The sequence below is a fragment of the Schistocerca gregaria genome, chromosome 8, assembly GCF_023897955.1.
Source record: "Schistocerca gregaria isolate iqSchGreg1 chromosome 8, iqSchGreg1.2, whole genome shotgun sequence".
In the NCBI taxonomy this organism is placed as follows: Eukaryota; Metazoa; Arthropoda; class Insecta; order Orthoptera; family Acrididae; genus Schistocerca; species Schistocerca gregaria.
In genome coordinates this window covers 41,607,261-41,614,942 of record NC_064927.1, presented here as the reverse complement: position 1 = coordinate 41,614,942, position 7,682 = coordinate 41,607,261, and the positions used below count along the sequence as shown (strand labels likewise).

General features: G+C 46.4%; 2 non-coding genes across 2 annotated transcripts; both read right to left on the bottom strand.

Annotated features, from left to right (window-relative positions):
* Positions 1–5,488: 5,488 nt before the first annotated feature.
* Trnai-aau (transfer RNA isoleucine (anticodon AAU)) lies at positions 5,489–5,560 on the bottom strand. Its single transcript has one exon. It is a non-coding gene; the product is annotated as a tRNA-Ile (tRNA).
* Positions 5,561–7,019: 1,459 nt separating this feature from the next.
* Positions 7,020–7,091, bottom strand: Trnai-aau (transfer RNA isoleucine (anticodon AAU)). Its single transcript has one exon. It is a non-coding gene; the product is annotated as a tRNA-Ile (tRNA).
* Positions 7,092–7,682: the final 591 nt, after the last annotated feature.

The window sequence follows — 7,682 nt, the reverse complement described above, 5'->3', positions numbered from 1 at the left end:
CATTTCTGAGAGGCAAAGAAATTGCATGACAACAAGCAGAGCTAGTGGCGTCAAAATTAACACACATACTTTATGTGACTCAAAAGCCGAACGAGTTACTTTCCGACGTTGTTTTAGATGTGCAAGTGCCAGTCAAAACTCGCGGTGTCGGCACTCTGCCGACCATTTCGCTAGTTAACACCGGTCTTGCTGTGTGTGTTTCAAGCTCAAGAGCATCTCCAAGCAAAAAATGGTCGACAGCAACATTCAGACGGTTTCGTACTGCTCAATTGCTACATTAAAACGGTATGTTTCCTTTTTCAGAACTGGAAAAACACAAGCGTGACAGCATTCGAACCTGTAATCTTCAGATACGAAGTCCGACGCCTTATCCATTAGGCCACACGGTCACTGACGACCAACATTTACATGTATACGACTCATCTCGAAACGCTCACACACCTGAGGATTTGTGTTTTCGTTCTACACAGCCGCTGCCCCTTGCTCTTTCCCACCCATTCGTTACTTTCAACCTATGACGAGACCGACCAAATATAGACTGAGAAACAAGACCACACACTTTGTGCATTCGGAATCGAAGGCAGGGCGTCCCTCGCCGCATTTGCTACGATGGCCATTTGCTACTTCTGCAGAAGCGGCGGCGGCGACGACGACGACAACGACGACGACGACGACGACGACGACGACGACGACCGCGAGAGGCTCTGAGATATGTGAGAAATACATCTATAAAATGTAATTCAGATTGCCTCGTCCCACCTTATGCTGTACCACTTTGGCAAATGCTTTATCTGCGCCATTCGCCTTAATCACATCTGAGAGTAAATCTTAAAAAAACGCCTGTCGCTAATTGTTCGTCATCACAGGTACTGTTTGCTATACGGCCACGACGCGCAACTGATTTCCAAAATTCATCTTTCTCCTGTGAGGATGGAACTTACGACCCCAGGTTTATTAGACCAGTGCTCTACCACTGAGCTAAAGAGGCGCGGCCTAGCGGTACTCTTGGGTACTTCGTCCTTACGGTCGTCTGCATCATCAGACTTTAGCTGACAACAGTTCATATTACCGGCTAATATTTGCAGCTATGGCGACAAATTACTGCTTGGCTACACATCTGACACGTAACCGATGTGCTCTCCAAACCACAACACTTGCATTTCAGAACATGTCTTTCACACATGTCTACAAAATCACCTTCACCTTCAAATACAGTTTCCTTGCGACTGACAGAGACGTAGGTAAAGTTTAAAGTTGCTATTTCCATTAAATCTCGTTAATCAGAAAAACGGTAATTTACACCTGCAGCGGAACAAAATTCCGTTCCGCCCAGCGTCTGGCTCGAAACCACGACCCTGGGATTAAGAGTCTGACGCTCTACCGACTGAGATAGCCGGCTACCTCGGTGAATACTTGCCGGGTAGCACGTCACACAGTACTCGTTTGGGTTGGGTGGTCCCATACAGAATCTCTCCATGCTGCCTAATGTTTTCCTAACGTCACACTCGTCACGTACTTCACTTTTATGTCATAATCATTTCTGAGAGGCAAAGAAATTGCATGACAACAAGCAGAGCTAGTGGCGTCAAAATTAACACACATACTTTATGTGACTCAAAAGCCGAACGAGTTACTTTCCAACGTTGTTTTAGATGTGCAAGTGCCAGTCAAAACTCGCGGTGTCGGCACTCTGCCGACCATTTCGCTAGTTAACACCGGTCTTGCTGTGTGTGTTTCAAGCTCAAGAGCATCTCCAAGCAAAAAATGGTCGACAGCAACATTCAGACCGTTTCGTACTGCTCAATTGCTACATTAAAACGGTATGTTTCCTTTTTCAGAACTGGAAAAACACAAGCGTGACAGCATTCGAACCTGTATTCTTCAGATACGAAGTCCGACGCCTTATCCATTAGGCCACACGGTCACTGACGACCAACATTTACATGTATACGACTCATCTCGAAACGCTCACACCCCTGGGGATTTGTGTTTTCGTTCTACACAGCCGCTGCCCCTTGCTCTTTCCCACCCATTCGTTACTTTCAACCTCTGACGAGACCGACCAAATATAGACTGAGAAACAAGACCGCACACTTTGTGCATTCGGAATCGAAGGCAGGGCGTCCCTCGCCGCATTTGCTACGATGGCCATTTGCTACTTCTGCAGAAGCGGCGGCAGCGACGACGACGACAACGACGACGACGACGACGACGACGAAGATCGCGAGAGGCTCTGAGATATGTGAGAAATACATCTATAAAATGTAATTCAGACTGCCTCGTCCCACCTTATGCTGTACCTCTTTGGCAAATGCTTTATCTGCGCCATTCGCCTTAATCACATCTGAGAGTAAATCTTAAAAAAACGCCTGTCGCTAATTGTTCGTCATCACAGGTACTGTTTGCTATACGGCCACGACGCGCAACTGATTTCCAAAATTAATCTTTCTCCTGTGAGGATGGAACTTACGACCCCCGGTTTATTAGACCAGTGCTCTACCACTGAGCTAAAGAGGCGCGGCCTAGCGGTACTCTTGGGTACTTCGTCCTTACGGTCGTCTGCATCATCAGATTTTAGCTGACAACACTTCATATTACCGGCTAATATTTGCAGCTATGGCGACACATTACTTATTGGCTACACATCTGACACGTAAACGATGTGCTCTCCAAACCACAACACTTGCATTTCAGAACATGTCTTTCACACATGTCTACAAAATCACCTTCACCTTCAAATACAGTTTCCTTGCGACTGACAGAGACGTAGGTAAAGTTTAAAGTTGCTATTTCCATTAAATCTCGTTAATCAGAAAAACGGTAATTTACACCTGCAGCGGAACAAAATTCCGTTCCGCCCAGCGTCTGGCTCGAAACCACGACCCTGGGATTAAGAGTCTGACGCTCTACCGACTGAGATAGCCGGCTACCTCGGTGAATACTTGCCGGGTAGCACGTCACACAGTACTCGTTTGGGTTGGGTGCTCCCATACAGAATCTCTCCATGCTGCCTAATGTTTTCCTAACGTCACACTCGTCACGTACTTCACTTTTATGTCATAATCATTTCTGAGAGGCAAAGAAATTGCATGACAACAAGCAGAGCTAGTGGCGTCAAAATTAACACACATACTTTATGTGACTCAAAAGCCGAACGAGTTACTTTCCGACGTTGTTTTAGATGTGCAAGTGCCAGTCAAAACTCGCGGTGTCGGCACTCTGCCGACCATTTCGCTAGTTAACACCGGTCTTGCTGTGTGTGTTTCAAGCTCAAGAGCATCTCCAAGCAAAAAATGGTCGACAGCAACATTCAGACGGTTTCGTACTGCTCAATTGCTACATTAAAACGGTATGTTTCCTTTTTCAGAACTGGAAAAACACAAGCGTGACAGCATTCGAACCTGTAATCTTCAGATACGAAGTCCGACGCCTTATCCATTAGGCCACACGGTCACTGACGACCAACATTTACATGTATACGACTCATCTCGAAACGCTCACACACCTGAGGATTTGTGTTTTCGTTCTACACAGCCGCTGCCCCTTGCTCTTTCCCACCCATTCGTTACTTTCAACCTATGACGAGACCGACCAAATATAGACTGAGAAACAAGACCACACACTTTGTGCATTCGGAATCGAAGGCAGGGCGTCCCTCGCCGCATTTGCTACGATGGCCATTTGCTACTTCTGCAGAAGCGGCGGCGGCGACGACGACGACGACGACGACCGCGAGAGGCTCTGAGATATGTGAGAAATACATCTATAAAATGTAATTCAGATTGCCTCGTCCCACCTTATGCTGTACCACTTTGGCAAATGCTTTATCTGCGCCATTCGCCTTAATCACATCTGAGAGTAAATCTTAAAAAAACGCCTGTCGCTAATTGTTCGTCATCACAGGTACTGTTTGCTATACGGCCACGACGCGCAACTGATTTCCAAAATTCATCTTTCTCCTGTGAGGATGGAACTTACGACCCCAGGTTTATTAGACCAGTGCTCTACCACTGAGCTAAAGAGGCGCGGCCTAGCGGTACTCTTGGGTACTTCGTCCTTACGGTCGTCTGCATCATCAGACTTTAGCTGACAACAGTTCATATTACCGGCTAATATTTGCAGCTATGGCGACAAATTACTGCTTGGCTACACATCTGACACGTAACCGATGTGCTCTCCAAACCACAACACTTGCATTTCAGAACATGTCTTTCACACATGTCTACAAAATCACCTTCACCTTCAAATACAGTTTCCTTGCGACTGACAGAGACGTAGGTAAAGTTTAAAGTTGCTATTTCCATTAAATCTCGTTAATCAGAAAAACGGTAATTTACACCTGCAGCGGAACAAAATTCCGTTCCGCCCAGCGTCTGGCTCGAAACCACGACCCTGGGATTAAGAGTCTGACGCTCTACCGACTGAGATAGCCGGCTACCTCGGTGAATACTTGCCGGGTAGCACGTCACACAGTACTCGTTTGGGTTGGGTGGTCCCATACAGAATCTCTCCATGCTGCCTAATGTTTTCCTAACGTCACACTCGTCACGTACTTCACTTTTATGTCATAATCATTTCTGAGAGGCAAAGAAATTGCATGACAACAAGCAGAGCTAGTGGCGTCAAAATTAACACACATACTTTATGTGACTCAAAAGCCGAACGAGTTACTTTCCAACGTTGTTTTAGATGTGCAAGTGCCAGTCAAAACTCGCGGTGTCGGCACTCTGCCGACCATTTCGCTAGTTAACACCGGTCTTGCTGTGTGTGTTTCAAGCTCAAGAGCATCTCCAAGCAAAAAATGGTCGACAGCAACATTCAGACCGTTTCGTACTGCTCAATTGCTACATTAAAACGGTATGTTTCCTTTTTCAGAACTGGAAAAACACAAGCGTGACAGCATTCGAAGCTGTATTCTTCAGATACGAAGTCCGACGCCTTATCCATTAGGCCACACGGTCACTGACGACCAACATTTACATGTATACGACTCATCTCGAAACGCTCACACCCCTGGGGATTTGTGTTTTCGTTCTACACAGCCGCTGCCCCTTGCTCTTTCCCACCCATTCGTTACTTTCAACCTCTGACGAGACCGACCAAATATAGACTGAGAAACAAGACCGCACACTTTGTGCATTCGGAATCGAAGGCAGGGCGTCCCTCGCCGCATTTGCTACGATGGCCATTTGCTACTTCTGCAGAAGCGGCGGCAGCGACGACGACGACAACGACGACGACGACGACGACGACGACGACGAAGATCGCGAGAGGCTCTGAGATATGTGAGAAATACATCTATAAAATGTAATTCAGACTGCCTCGTCCCACCTTATGCTGTACCTCTTTGGCAAATGCTTTATCTGCGCCATTCGCCTTAATCACATCTGAGAGTAAATCTTAAAAAAACGCCTGTCGCTAATTGTTCGTCATCACAGGTACTGTTTGCTATACGGCCACGACGCGCAACTGATTTCCAAAATTCATCTTTCTCCTGTGAGGATGGAACTTACGACCACTGGTTTATTAGACCAGTGCTCTACCACTGAGCTAAAGAGGCGCGGCCTAGCGGTACTCTTGGGTACTTCGTCCTTACGGTCGTCTGCATCATCAGATTTTAGCTGACAACACTTCATATTACCGGCTAATATTTGCAGCTATGGCGACACATTACTTATTGGCTACACATCTGACACGTAAACGATGTGCTCTCCAAACCACAACACTTGCATTTCAGAACATGTCTTTCACACATGTCTACAAAATCACCTTCACCTTCAAATACAGTTTCCTTGCGACTGACAGAGACGTAGGCAAAGTTTAAAGTTGCTATTTCCATTAAATCTCGTTAATCAGAAAAACGGTAATTTACACCTGCAGCGGAACAAAATTCCGTTCCGCCCAGCATCTGGCTCTAAACCACGACCATGGGATTAAGAGTCTGACGCTCTACCGACTGAGATAGCCGGCTACCTCGGTGAATACTTGCCGGGTAGCACGTCACACAGTACTCGTTTGGGTTGTGTGGTCCCATACAGAATCTCTCCATGCTGCCTAATGTTTTCCTAACGTCACACTCGTCACGTACTTCACTTTTATGTCACAATCATTTCTGAGAGGCAAAGAAATTGCATGACAACAAGCAGAGCTAGTGGCGTCAAAATTAACACACATACTTTATGTGACTCAAAAGCCGAACGAGTTACTTTCCGACGTTGTTTTAGATGTGCAAGTGCCAGTCAAAACTCGCGGTGTCGGCACTCTGCCGACCATTTCGCTAGTTAACACCGGTCTTGCTGTGTGTGTTTCAAGCTCAAGAGCATCTCCAAGCAAAAAATGGTCGACAGCAACATTCAGACCGTTTCGTACTGCTCAATTGCTACATTAAAACGGTATGTTTCATTTTCAGAACTGGAAAAACACAAGCGTGACAGCATTCGAACCTGTATTCTTCAGATACGAAGTCCGACGCCTTATCCATTAGGCCACACGGTCACTGACGACCAACATTTACATGTATACGACTCATCTCGAAACGCTCACACCCCTGGGGATTTGTGTTTTCGTTCTACACAGCCGCTGCCCCTTGCTCTTTCCCACCCATTCGTTACTTTCAACCTCTGACGAGACCGACCAAATATAGACTGAGAAACAAGACCACACACTTTGTGCATTCGGAATCGAAGGCAGGGCGTCCCTCGCCGCATTTGCTACGATGGCCATTTGCTACTTCTGCAGAAGCGGCGGCAGCGACGACGACGACAACGACGACGACGAGGACGACGACGACGAAGATCGCGAGAGGCTCTGAGATATGTGAGAAATACATCTATAAAATGTAATTCAGACTGCCTCGTCCCACCTTATGCTGTACCTCTTTGGCAAATGCTTTATCTGCGCCATTCGCCTTAATCACATCTGAGAGTAAATCTTAAAAAAACGCCTGTCGCTAATTGTTCGTCATCACAGGTACTGTTTGCTATACGGCCACGACGCGCAACTGATTTCCAAAATTCATCTTTCTCCTGTGAGGATGGAACTTACGACCACTGGTTTATTAGACCAGTGCTCTACCACTGAGCTAAAGAGGCGCGGCCTAGCGGTACTCTTGGGTACTTCGTCCTTACGGTCGTCTGCATCATCAGATTTTAGCTGACAACACTTCATATTACCGGCTAATATTTGCAGCTATGGCGACACATTACTTATTGGCTACACATCTGACACGTAAACGATGTGCTCTCCAAACCACAACACTTGCATTTCAGAACATGTCTTTCACACATGTCTACAAAATCACCTTCACCTTCAAATACAGTTTCCTTGCGACTGACAGAGACGTAGGCAAAGTTTAAAGTTGCTATTTCCATTAAATCTCGTTAATCAGAAAAACGGTAATTTACACCTGCAGCGGAACAAAATTCCGTTCCGCCCAGCATCTGGCTCTAAACCACGACCCTGGGATTAAGAGTCTGACGCTCTACCGACTGAGATAGCCGGCTACCTCGGTGAATACTTGCCGGGTAGCACGTCACACAGTACTCGTTTGGGTTGGGTGGTCCCATACAGAATCTCTCCATGCTGCCTAATGTTTTCCTAACGTCACACTCGTCACGTACTTCACTTTTATGTCATAATCATTTCTGAGAGGCAAAGAAATTGCATGACAACAAGCAGAGCTA